Genomic DNA, 12332 nt, shown 5'->3' with positions numbered 1-12332 from the left:
GTGCCGAAAAAGTGAGCGCTTCCTCCCGGAAATTCAGTTTAAATAATCGCAAGAAGATCGCGTTAATTATCATCCGCTTTCGGTCTTTAAGCGGCCGAATTTTCGGCAGCCTCTATTTTAATCACTGCGCAGATACACATACACATATCTTCACTAAAACATCGAATAAAAATCTCGTTTTGACCTGTCTTCCACTTCTATTCCTCTGATGCGCTGAACCCCAGCCCGAATCATCCGCTCGAAATCGTTTCTACCTTTTCACGTTTCGATTCCCATTCGGCTCTTGCCCGATTCTCTTCTCCTTAATTGCCCTTTCCTCGATTTTTCCGCAGCTCGGATTTCTCCTCTTTTCAATCCAAACATTTAAAATGCTCGCTCGCTCGCTCGCAATAACTTTTGCCTTTCCACCCTTTTTCCCCCTTCCGCCTTTCCTTTCTGATATTATATTTCCTCTCGACTGCCTGCACTTTTTAATTGTGTTACTCTTTCTCTCTATTATTATTCCGCTGTCTAGATATCGCAAAGCACCTCAGAGCGAGTCCTCTTCGATTCTCTCTCGCTCAGACGCCAAATAACTTTATAACGACGATGACGGCCGCGGCGTGACGATCTCTTTCCGCCGATGCAGCGAAATATTTCTAGCCCCTGTCCGACTATTGAACTATCCGCGATTCAAGTGCCACTCAAACTTTCCTAATGCCGGCAATTCCTTCTCTTCAGAGTCCGGCAGGCCTCCAAGTAGTCCTCCGTTTTTTCCGCTTGGCGTGACCAATAGTTATCGCGGCAGATTTCGATCAAATTCTCGCCAAGAGGTCTTTTTTGAAATGTCTCGATTTTGCAACAACGACGAAAACGATATGAGATAATCGGTAGCGAGTCTTTCACCAAGTTCGTCCGATGAACGTATCTGCGGTGTAAGGGAAACCGTGTTTTGCTCGCGTTGCTTTCGTAAGGGCGCGCGATCGTTATCCGACGACGCGGTATCGAGGTTCACGCGTGCGTATTATATATTGCCGGTTCCACGAAGGGAATTCTTGCGCGTCGTTTGTATGCTACCGGCGCGCTCGACGACGCTAATAAACGCGGGTACAGCGTGGGAAGCGACGCGACGCGCGTGTTTTCGCGAAGATGCAAGATCAACTCGCCTTAATTATTCTTCGGTGGGATAGTTGATCACACTTACAATTAGATCGTAATTAACGTTTACGCTAATTTAACGACACAATGTTTACCGCTTTTATATACATATACATATATATTTGATCGATCCGATCGGATGACGTGGAACAACTTACTCGTCGTAGAACGATGTTTCCAGGCTTACGTGTTCCTCGGCGAAGTCACTGAGCAGTCTACCTTGATCAGTCTTAGCGATTTCCACGCGTCAAGCCTCTGGAGTCGGGAGCGTCTAGGAGTAAAAATCACAGCCAGCGAAGTGAAATTACGCTCGTCGATCATTGCCGCGCAGCGGCGATCAGTCTCATGTGCTCTCGTATGTGCGCGCCTCCCCTATTCTCTTTATTCCCGTCGACCTATCGCCCCGAATACTCTCGGGTATACGCTAAGTTATCTTCCGGCACCTGCTGGCGCACTGTCTGTATCTGAGCAATCTGAACAGCGCCGCTTTCCTGATGCGTTTCGATCGCATTATTTCGCCCGATCGACCCTGCCTCGACGACGGAGATCCTCTCGAGGTAATGCGCGTGATGCATCCCACGGGCACGCACTTGTCGATGATTTATTTCGTCCTCGCGTTCATTCCGCCCACCGTACGGTAGCGTCTGCAAAAGAAAGCACGAGAATAATCCCGTTGTTACCACACGGCAACGGCTGCCTATCAATTGGCAAAGACTGCAATCGACGAGGCAGTTTAATCTAGAAGAGAAACGATGACGATACTGCACTTGTAGGAAAATATTCAGCTACTACTACTTATACGCATGCAGCTATCGTTTTCTCCGCATTTAACGAAGTATATCTCGAAAAAAGAAATCTCTTTTCTCTGCCTCTCGTTCTCTAAGTTTTCCGGCAATAAAATAATAATTAAGTATAGATAAATATAATAGTAACGACAATTACTTTCTTTGATGCGATCAGACTTTCAGACAGTTGACTCGAGTTGTTTTTGAAAATTAATAAATCAATAATATCTTTTTCCCTTTTAAAGATGGAATTTCCTTTTACTTTATATATATACGCGAATAGATATAAGATTAATTAATATTTAATATATAATTATCAAATTACTCCAATATGCATTGTACATAATTCTGCTAATTATTCTCTACAACCGTTTTTATTTCTGTCATCCAATATTTTGTAGCCTAAATTCTGACACTGCTATACGTGTGACTTTCGAATCTGCTGGAATTCTAAATTTGACAGCTCTATGCTACCAAACGGATCGGATGTACGAGGAGCGGAACGCGATGTGCTCGAAGCCGATAGGGAATTCGGTTCAAAGACTAGATGGGAATTGAACGTAGATGAATGGACAAGCCCGGGCGAGCAAAAAGGAAGACCCGGGAATTTGATAACGGCCACTCAAATACGAAACACATTCGTTGGTATAGATTCTGGGAACGAAAGTCATCGATCGATAATTCTGTTCAGCGCCGTTACGTGCGAGTCACCTCTTCTGAGAATCCTGATTCAAGCAATGCAAATGACCTCTCTCTCTCTCTCTCTCTCTCTCTCTCTCTCGAATGTCGTTGAAGGCGTAGGCGTCACAGATCTGACGAAGACAAAAAAAAAGAAAGAAACGATCAGCTTACGCGAATACATTTTACCGATAACATACGTTGTATCCACACGTAATTAAATGTCAATCTTTGACTTTATACCTATTTAATCGCGAGCATAAAAGCGAAATACTATTGCATTATACAACGTACATTTATACGCATTTAAATATTTGGCCTCTGATGACATAGGCAAACCGCCGCAAACCAAATTTGTATGACCAAATATAGTATTAATATAATAAAATGTTTCTACACTCTAAAAAAAATCTTGTAATACTTAACAAACGCATTTGGTTGTGCGTTTTAGCGTAATATTCGGCAAGTAGTAACAAATATGGTAATTGTTACCAACCGGTTGATAACAATTACAAAATAGTTAGCAAAAATCTCTCTATAATATTGTGTATGATGAAATAAGGTATATACATTGTAATATATGTGTCCTTGTCATTGTCTTATTTATAGGTTACAGATACAAATACTATTGCTTTCTTTTCATTCTTTTTCTAATTGCGATTGGTGTGCACCTGGTGCATCTGACTGAAACGCCTGCTCGATAGAAATAACGTTTCACGTAATCCGTTGGAAATTCTCGGAAGTGAAATAAAACGAGAGAAAGATATGTCTTCAATAATTTCAAATGTAAAGATCGTCAAACGCGTATAATTTTAATATTAAGATGTACGTATAAATATTTTAGAATTTTTCAATTTTGCGATATATATAAAAGAGATAATTTTTTTAAATTTTATTACCATCTGCAATATGTTTGCATGCCGGATATTTGGTCAGCACCGTAGCCGAGCAAAAAGCATTCCTTTATTAAGCATTCTTTGACATTCTTTTCAGATATATATCAAAGAATATCAAAGAATATCAAAGAATGCTCACAAAAAAACTGCACAAAGAAAATTAATTATTGCTGTTAATTCGTGACGTTTTCCAACTGCTCGTCCGTAAAATCTGCTTTATCTGAATGCTTCATTACTTCGAGCCTTTTACATTTCATTGGTGTATGCTGCGTGTTTACAATTATATTTCTCATATCTCATATCTTTTGTATTTTTAATCTGATAATACACATATATATATATATTTTTGAAATATCAAGTTCTCTACACCTATCTTTTCAAATGTCATTTTTATTTATATTTCATCCTGAATCCATACAGCAGTGCTTGTTAATTACAAGTTACAAAGTACAAGTTACCTCGAGCTATTCGCTCCTCTATTTCGCACACATTGCATCTATCGGTATTACAAGACAGTCGCGCACAAAGCATCAAGTGCGCGGTTAATTATTTGCTCTTTTGTTACTCATGCGTGAGATTATACACTTTCGCGAGATGGCAAAGGGATTACAAACGAGAAATATCAAACGATAGATAGAAGGAGAGAACAGAAAGAGACATTCATGCTACAATGGACGTATATGTATGTTTGCAACCGAGCGAAATGATGAAACGTGAAGATATGGCATCGAAATGCCGAGGTAGTGCGTGAAGTTGCAGTCAGCAGGGAAATTCCGCCTATATATATATATATATATATATATAATTAACCCTTTTAGCTCTTTGTGTGTTCTCGTGCAAATACACATAAAGGATATGTAAATACGCGTTATGTCTAAGTTATATTTTCCCTCGCCCAATCTTGTCGTTGTAGCCTTCATTTCCGCTACGAACTTTCACGAAACTTTGCTCATATTAAAACTATATTATTTTATTTTATATTGCATTGTACTAAATTTTAAAATATTAGAAAACAAAGTGTTTATCACACACACACAATTTTCAGCATAAAACAATCCATTAAATCTTTTTTTCAGTACCTGCGGCATGTTGTTTATAAAATAATGAAATATATTGGTAATTGGAAAATAACGAATAAACAACCCACTTCTCTAAAGTTGCAATAAACAAAATTTTGTAATTTATATGTGCGATACCGAGGAAAAAGTATTCGGATAAACGTATCCGAATTTGAGTGGCGCAGAGAGAATATCTACGGACTACGAGCTTTACAGAACAGTCGTGTACATGCGTTCATCGCGTATTCATGCACGTCGGTCTGTTCAAAAGAACGGCCTTTTATGAGAAGATGCGCGCGCGAATGAGAACGGTTATATAGGCATGTGCATGGCGCGGCGTGTCTTTAGTATGTACTTTTTTTTTCGCCCGTTCTTATATATGCAGAAGTTCGAGGCGTTAAGAAAAGTGTCCTTATAACCAGAAACAAAGATGCAAGGAAAAAGAAAAGAGGCACATTGCAGAGAACAAACCTGCTTACAATTGCGCCGGCTACACGCGCCGTTATTCAGCAAATAATTTATTAAAAATCTAAACAGTTCGATCTTCTTGTTGAAATACAGGCCATACATACGCGATACATTCTTTGCCATCGTAATTTATGAATATGCATTATGCGACATTTATCGAAAGACATTATTATTGACGAGCGGTCCGTCGAAAAATTCGAGAGCGTTTCAATTTTCATAATTAAAACTAATTGCCCCTAACTCCGTGCAATTTCTCATAGCATTGACTTTTAATCGGCGCGTGACATAACTCCTCATTGGAGTCATGACGGCGCCAAACTAGCGCCGAGACCATTTAACGAGAGCCCGCCGGAAACTTTAAATTGCTACATCCATCGGCGAAAAGTTCCGGAACAGTTACTCCGCCGTGCGCGGTATCTTTGCATTCATTTCGAGGGCGTATACATAAATTTTCCCGCCGTATCTTTTCGTAAGATTCGCTTTCTCGATCCGGCATAAATTCCGCGCGGTTTCGATATTGGGATCGAAGTGTCGTGCGCGTCGGCGTCGGTCGGATCTCTTTCTTTTTCTTCGTCCTCAGTCTCTGAGGAAAGTTTGTTCTCCCGCGTAGCGGCATTAAGTTGCGCGAAATTACACTTCGATGATTAATAATGGGTGTAAAGCTCGGAAAATCTTGGCGCGCATCGGCGCGTGAAGCACAATAAATGTATACGCGGCGGAAATCAATACCGGAGGTCGAAGGATGATTGACGCGTATGCTTCTAAAGAGAAAAAAATATTTCGAAATGCGCCGCATTCTTGTAAGATCCAAACGCGAAACACCAGTATGTGTACATACATACATCAATGTATACTTTTGCGTTTGAGAGAATTTCCGATAACATGTCCGTCAAAAATCAACCCTAATATTTAGATTAACACGAGTGCGAGTGCGTTGATGTGTGGTATGTGCACAAATATTTTTATTAATATAATATTTTAAATATATATTTAATATGTACAGCTCATAAAAAAATGGCTATTATTCACCAATAATGACAACGTTTTTTTTTTTTACATAGATTAAACGTTTGTATTCTCCTTTGATATTTTGGTTCACAAAATATGCATAGCTACTTATTGTTAATGAATGTATACATTCCCTTTCTCTTTTCAATCGCAATTTAATTCTTAACAAAATAAAACAATTTTTAGAAACAAATATAGAAAAAAACCTGTTTCTTGTTGAACATTGCATATCCAACACTTCTCAAGACTAATGCAACAAAAATTCAAGTTAAGTTTAATTAAGCGTAAAATACTATGAGAAATAATAATATAGTTTCTCGATCGAGATGCGCGGATTATCTGGTGCAAATTTTTTCTTAACTTAAATGCCGCGTTAAGACGCCCGTAAGCAACTTGTAAGGATATTTTCGCAAGAGTGCGAATCTAAAACAGATCCCTTTGGACTTGCCTCCGGCTTGGACCTTGGTCCATTACAGAATAAATTCGCTTCCTTTAGCGAATGTTGCTTATTTAATTTAAAGCGTAACTTCGGCAAAATGACGCGAAAGAAAAGACGACGACGAAGGTGGAACCGGTGGCGTCTTGGCGAAAGTTTGCGTAGCCTAAATTGCGACTAAACGAAAATCTGAAAGGATTTACTTCTCGTCGAACGAGATCGTTAGTGTACCGATGTTGCACAACTCCCGCGCCAATACAAATGCAATTAACAACGTTTCTTGCAGCTCGCACAGTAAAAGGTAAAATTAATTAATTTATATAAACCATGACGTAACGTTAAAGTAAACACCAAAATTATTATATAAATATAGAATATAAATATACATTTTTCTCTCGATGCGACACATGCTCGTCCTGGAAAATTTTAGAAATAGGATAGCTTTGTTTATCAAAACATCGCCATTATTTATATTATATTAATATCATCGATTAGTCTTGCCAATTTTACTATAGCTTAAACATTTGTTTAATGAAATATGTATATCAAATTGCCATGAACATTGATGATTATTGCTTCTATATGATTGTATAGCATATTTCGAGAGACGCATTTCGACAATGCCGATTGTGTATAAAGCTGCAAAGACAATTAACGAGCAATTTAATTGGTACGGTTACTTCTGTGGCGGCAAATTGTATAATCCAGCATTTTAATCCAGTTATAAAAATCGCGGTGATTATTCATTGCATGCGCAATTACGGTACTTTTGCATTACAGTAGACGATAACTTGCCGCGGAACTCTTGTTTCACCTCGTATATAGCTTGTCACGAATACGTACGCGAAGTGGCACCAAGTTGGGGAAGAGGCCGACGTCGATGTTACACGACGGCGCTTGGAGATGAAGTCAAGAGTGGCTGGCGAGAGGCGGGTCAACGGGAAAAGCCTGGAAATGTTATTAACGACACGCTCAATAGGCCGCGTTCGTTTGTTCTGTGAACTGCGAATTCATCAGAGCGCATCCAAGCACATTGTCTGTCCGTCCGAATCGATGCACGATCGATTAAACTTTAATCGAGCGGCGATCGCAGCGACCGTTCGAGAGCAGAAGATATATTCGCAAAACGGTATAAATAATTGTTATATATTACTTAAACGCGTTATATACGTTTGAACAGAGAAAGTAATGTCGAGAAACTTGAGAAATAAATCCGCACTAATTTAAGAATCTTGAGTTTTGCGAGAAATAATCTAGTCTCGGAAATTCTTACGTAAAATGTGATTATTAAGTAAAGTTAAAAATATTTCGTCATCAAAATTAATTGGCTTGCTATTTTATATTAGCGATTACTTTTGTGAGATACATATATCTCATTATTCTCACATATCGCATATTGCGAATCATATTGGTCAAACTTGTAGATAATAAAAAACCAAGAATTTAAACATAAGAAGAAATAACACGCGTATTCTTTACACTCATATCACTTGATATAATGAAAGTTACAGGCGAAATATAATGGGATTTGAATAATGGAATTCAAACGCTTTTGGATCGCAATTAACTGATAAATGAAAGAAGAATAAAATTAAAAGTTGCTGCTTAATGAATTGCAATGTGGCAATAAAAAACAGCACGAAAAATAGATTGTCAGATTCTGTAAGATGATTATTGAAATCGCGATAATGGCGGTCCTTAATACAGACAGCATGGTGGACTGAATCAAAGTGCATCGAGTGTAATCACGGTGCATCGAGGCATGATGATTCGTGTAAGCGGTATACAGTAAGCGTACACAATTGTTGCATGATTGATATATAGGATAATTAATTCCTGCAAGACCTAACTGAATTGTCAAATATCACCCATGTCCGATAATTAAGTGACAAGCAGCGACAATTATCTCGTTGGTGTCGCGCACAGTGAAAATATCATACTAATACGATGTCGGAAAATGTATTTCTCATTGCACACAAGTTTCATTAAATAATTCGCGATGATTATGCCAAAGGTTTGAGAAACTGCGATAAATTAATAACGCGCGCGTGTCGTAACATCGCGTTTATTTCACGAGGCAGTGTAGCTTAAATCGCGGTCGCGTCAACAAATGGCGTCCGGGATGACAGTTTAATTAGTATACAAAGCGTGCAGTTAGAGAGAAGTTATTACTCTCGCTCTATATCGTCGCGGTATTATTACCATCTTTATGAATTTAGCGCTAAACTTTCGCCGCCCGATTTTCTCCGGCGAATATGTGGCGGGATAATATCGCCCGCATAATTGTTATTGAACAAGTCGCATTTTGCTGTAACAGGCGACATAGTTCGGTAATTATAGTTTGCGCCACTTATAGACATTACCTTGTTGGTGAATTATTAAACGGCTTAGGAACAGGTCCAGTGAACTTTAACGTATATATCATTCACATAACGCGATATGCAAACATTGGCGTATCCAATTTCGTTTCGCGGATAGCCACAGCTAATTAACATGCGAATACTCCGAATACTAACGCAATAATAATCAATCGCTCGTCGATTAGATTGAAAATTAATACCGGGGATTAATATACCCGGCATCGAATTTATTTATCATTTTTCTCGCCATTTAATATAACGGCTATTATTAAAAATTATAATTTAACATTATCACGCCGGGAAAAGAGAGAAAGAGAGATACACAGATATAAAATAATCACAGATAATTAAATAACAGCTTAATGCTATAATAATGTTTAACGTTATAATAAACGTTATAACGTTATAAAAGTTATTATGATTAAAGAATAATGACGATGATGATGATATGTGTTGTATATTGCATAAGCACATAATTAGTTTTTACAATAAAACATTTTATTAAAACATTGTAATGTTTCACTAAATTTTTGATTATAAGAATAATATAGTTATAACCTTATAACATAAATTAAATATAATTTTTCAAATACCTAAAGGGCACAAATTTAAGTATTAAAATAAAAAAAAATTAAAAATAAAAAAGACAACATTTAATAAACAAAATTTAAAAAAGAAATTTGTCTGAAATCGATGTCATAAAAACTATCCAACAGAACATATCAATATTCTCCTATTTCGGAGTCCATTCTATTCCATTTCCTGTGACTCCGTTCTCCGATGTGTATCGAATTATACCGTACGGGAAGTTTATCCTTCTCGAATTCCGGGTGCAAACTCTTTCACAGACCCGATTCCGCGGCTAGCAAAGTTATTCTCGAAACTTCGTCCCGGAAGGTATAGCGTATATAGCTCTCTCTTTCGTTATTTATGATAATCAAGTCTATTAACGAGATTTCCGCGAGATCGAAAAATCGCGATCTTCGCGAAACTTATTTCGTGCGTCGCGTTTTATCTTGGAAGTAATCCTAGACGAGAATATCCCAATCGCATAAAAATTTCCGAGGTCAAGAAATCGCTCTTTTCGCATTTCTCTTTTAGTTTTAGAACTCGAAAACTTTGCGAATAAAATATTTTATTGCTAACATTGAACCGTTATAAAAAATATGGAAAATATTTTAATCTGCGAATTTTACTCTCATATTTGTAAAAGAATTGAGTCAATATATATTGATAATCTATCTACATTATCTAATCTATAAATTCTCTTTTTTCTTTTTTCTTTCCACATACAAATCATAGATTTTATTTAGAAACAGAATAAAACAAGCGTCATATAAAAGGTAGACTTAATTGACTTTTCTCACGATTCACGCATACTGAACGATCAATGAGAAAATGTACATACGCGTGGTACTTTTAATTCACGCAAACTTGCTCAATTTACGTAAACTTCCATCTATTATAAGCGTATCCCATTTCACTCTCCTGTCTGTCTCTACTTCGATCAACCAGAGGGTTTAAAGCCTCTAATATCCTTCATGTAAGGTTGAGATAATGAAGGATATACCTATACATGCTACAACGTTCTCTACGTCCGTATAGCTCATACATATACAGCTATCACTTGTTGCGTTAATAAAACATAAAATGTTCCATATTTCCTATTTTTGCTTTATCATATAAATATTTAATACAATAGTAATAAAGGTATATGCGCGTACACTTGTGGAGAGAGAGAGAGAGAGAGAGAGAGAGTGTGTTGCAAAAAAATCAGATTTGTTTCTTAAAAAAACATGTTTTTGTATTGCGATAATAAATTAGCTCGATAGAAGATAAAAACAAACTTCTCGGATTATATACTTGCGAACTATGTATATGTATAGGAAATATAAATAATGTACAAGTATTACCTATTCGAATACTGTATCGAAAACGAGTGTATGCCTTCGCAATAAGAATCAGTCCATTGTTTACCACGGAAGTAAATATTATTTTGTCGTATATCGCTATATTCGTGGAGCTCCCTAGAATTTTCACAAATAATGCGCAGCATAATGCTCGGATTTCGTCCCGTGACCTTTTCGCGTTTCCGCAGCACTCCCGGCAATAGATCTCTTTCCACGCAATACCTGGCATCTGGATCTTCTTTATCCTTCGTTAACCATATTACAAACCAAATAGGGGATTCGCTTTCCTTATCTTTATATAGTTCGTCACCTAAATTGCTCGTTGGCTTAACCGCTTTTCTACGTTCTCTCTTAGATTCCCGCTAGAATCGTTTTATTGAAATGCTCTCTCCTCCTCTACCCCTCCTCTAACTCTCTCTCTCTCTCTCTATTTCTCTCACGAAGTAGATACTCTCAATCCTAAACATTCAGATCCGGGTTGCTTATTAAGAATCATATCCCGTCGAAATTCATAACGAAGCCAATCTCGGGTAAATAGATAAATGCAGATCTAACACGTACATATCTCAGAGCAAACGAGGTTAACCGTTTGAAACAAGATAAATACCTACAGCACGAAACGCTATTTACCCATACCGAGCTTCGAATCCCGTGCAAGTCTGCATTCCCCCCTTCCCAACGATGGTGTAACCGCGTTACGCAATGCGAGAGTATTTTCAGAAAATTCGGTAGAAATCAGTTTTGGAATGCGTAACCAGTTATAATTATAAGTATAATTATTTGCACTATAAAATTTGAATGGTTGCACGCACAACCGCGCCTCAGACTAGCCATTTCGCGATTTCTAACTCCAGAAAACTCATCTACTTTGTTAAAACCAATCCAGAATATTAATAACCGACTATTTTGTTACATATATATCTTTAGTTAATTAAGTCATATATCTATATACACATATACATATAACTCAATTGTCTTTAACTCCTTCTGAAGAAGTAACTTTTCCTGCATATTTCTTGTGTCCATAAATTTTCATAATTCGCAAAATGAAAGCATAATTCTCTCTCATTTTCTTTACCACTTTATACTATTCTCTTATATCATATTTACGTAATTTATATACATTTCAATGTAATATCAATATTATATTATCTCTTTAACGATATAAATGAAATATATATATATATATATATATATATATATATATATATACAAAGTAAAACACATTAAATTAATAAGAATAATATATATCGCTCTATAATATACCATGTTTTTATAATGAAAGAAAGGAGGAAAATATGAAATGTCGCGCATTTTAAATTTTCATTTCCTACGAAATTTTAACGAGATTTTACATTTTCAGTATTTTAATCAGACGATAAGAGCCTGCAGTGAGAGAGACGGAAGGTCAGATTACAATATGGTAAGTGATTAAAAACAGCGTGAGTCACTACGAGACTTTTAGGAAGAGGACATAATGAAATACGGAGATACCCAATTTGCCATTTAAATGCCGTATCAATAACGTCGGCGTTAAAATAAAAAATAAATGTCGTCTGAGAAAAATTATTTCATTCACATTAATTATACACTCTA

At 37.0% G+C, this 12332-nt stretch overlaps 1 protein-coding gene across 1 annotated transcript in view; it reads right to left on the bottom strand.

The window, feature by feature from the left end:
- The window catches only part of LOC143906524 (octopamine receptor Oamb-like), a 41208-nt gene that overhangs the window by 18278 nt on the left and 10598 nt on the right, over window positions 1–12332 (bottom strand). Inside the window, exon 2 of the mRNA XM_077422664.1 lies at window positions 1296–1781. The gene's annotated coding sequence lies outside the window, so the exon portion shown is untranslated. The remainder of the gene's footprint in view (window positions 1–1295; window positions 1782–12332) is intronic.

This window comes from Temnothorax americanus, unplaced genomic scaffold (genome assembly GCF_048541705.1).
Source record: "Temnothorax americanus isolate GAGA-0224 unplaced genomic scaffold, ASM4854170v1 Scaffold72, whole genome shotgun sequence".
Lineage (NCBI taxonomy): Eukaryota > Metazoa > Arthropoda > Insecta > Hymenoptera > Formicidae > Temnothorax > Temnothorax americanus.
This window is presented reverse-complemented; position numbering and strand designations above follow the sequence as displayed.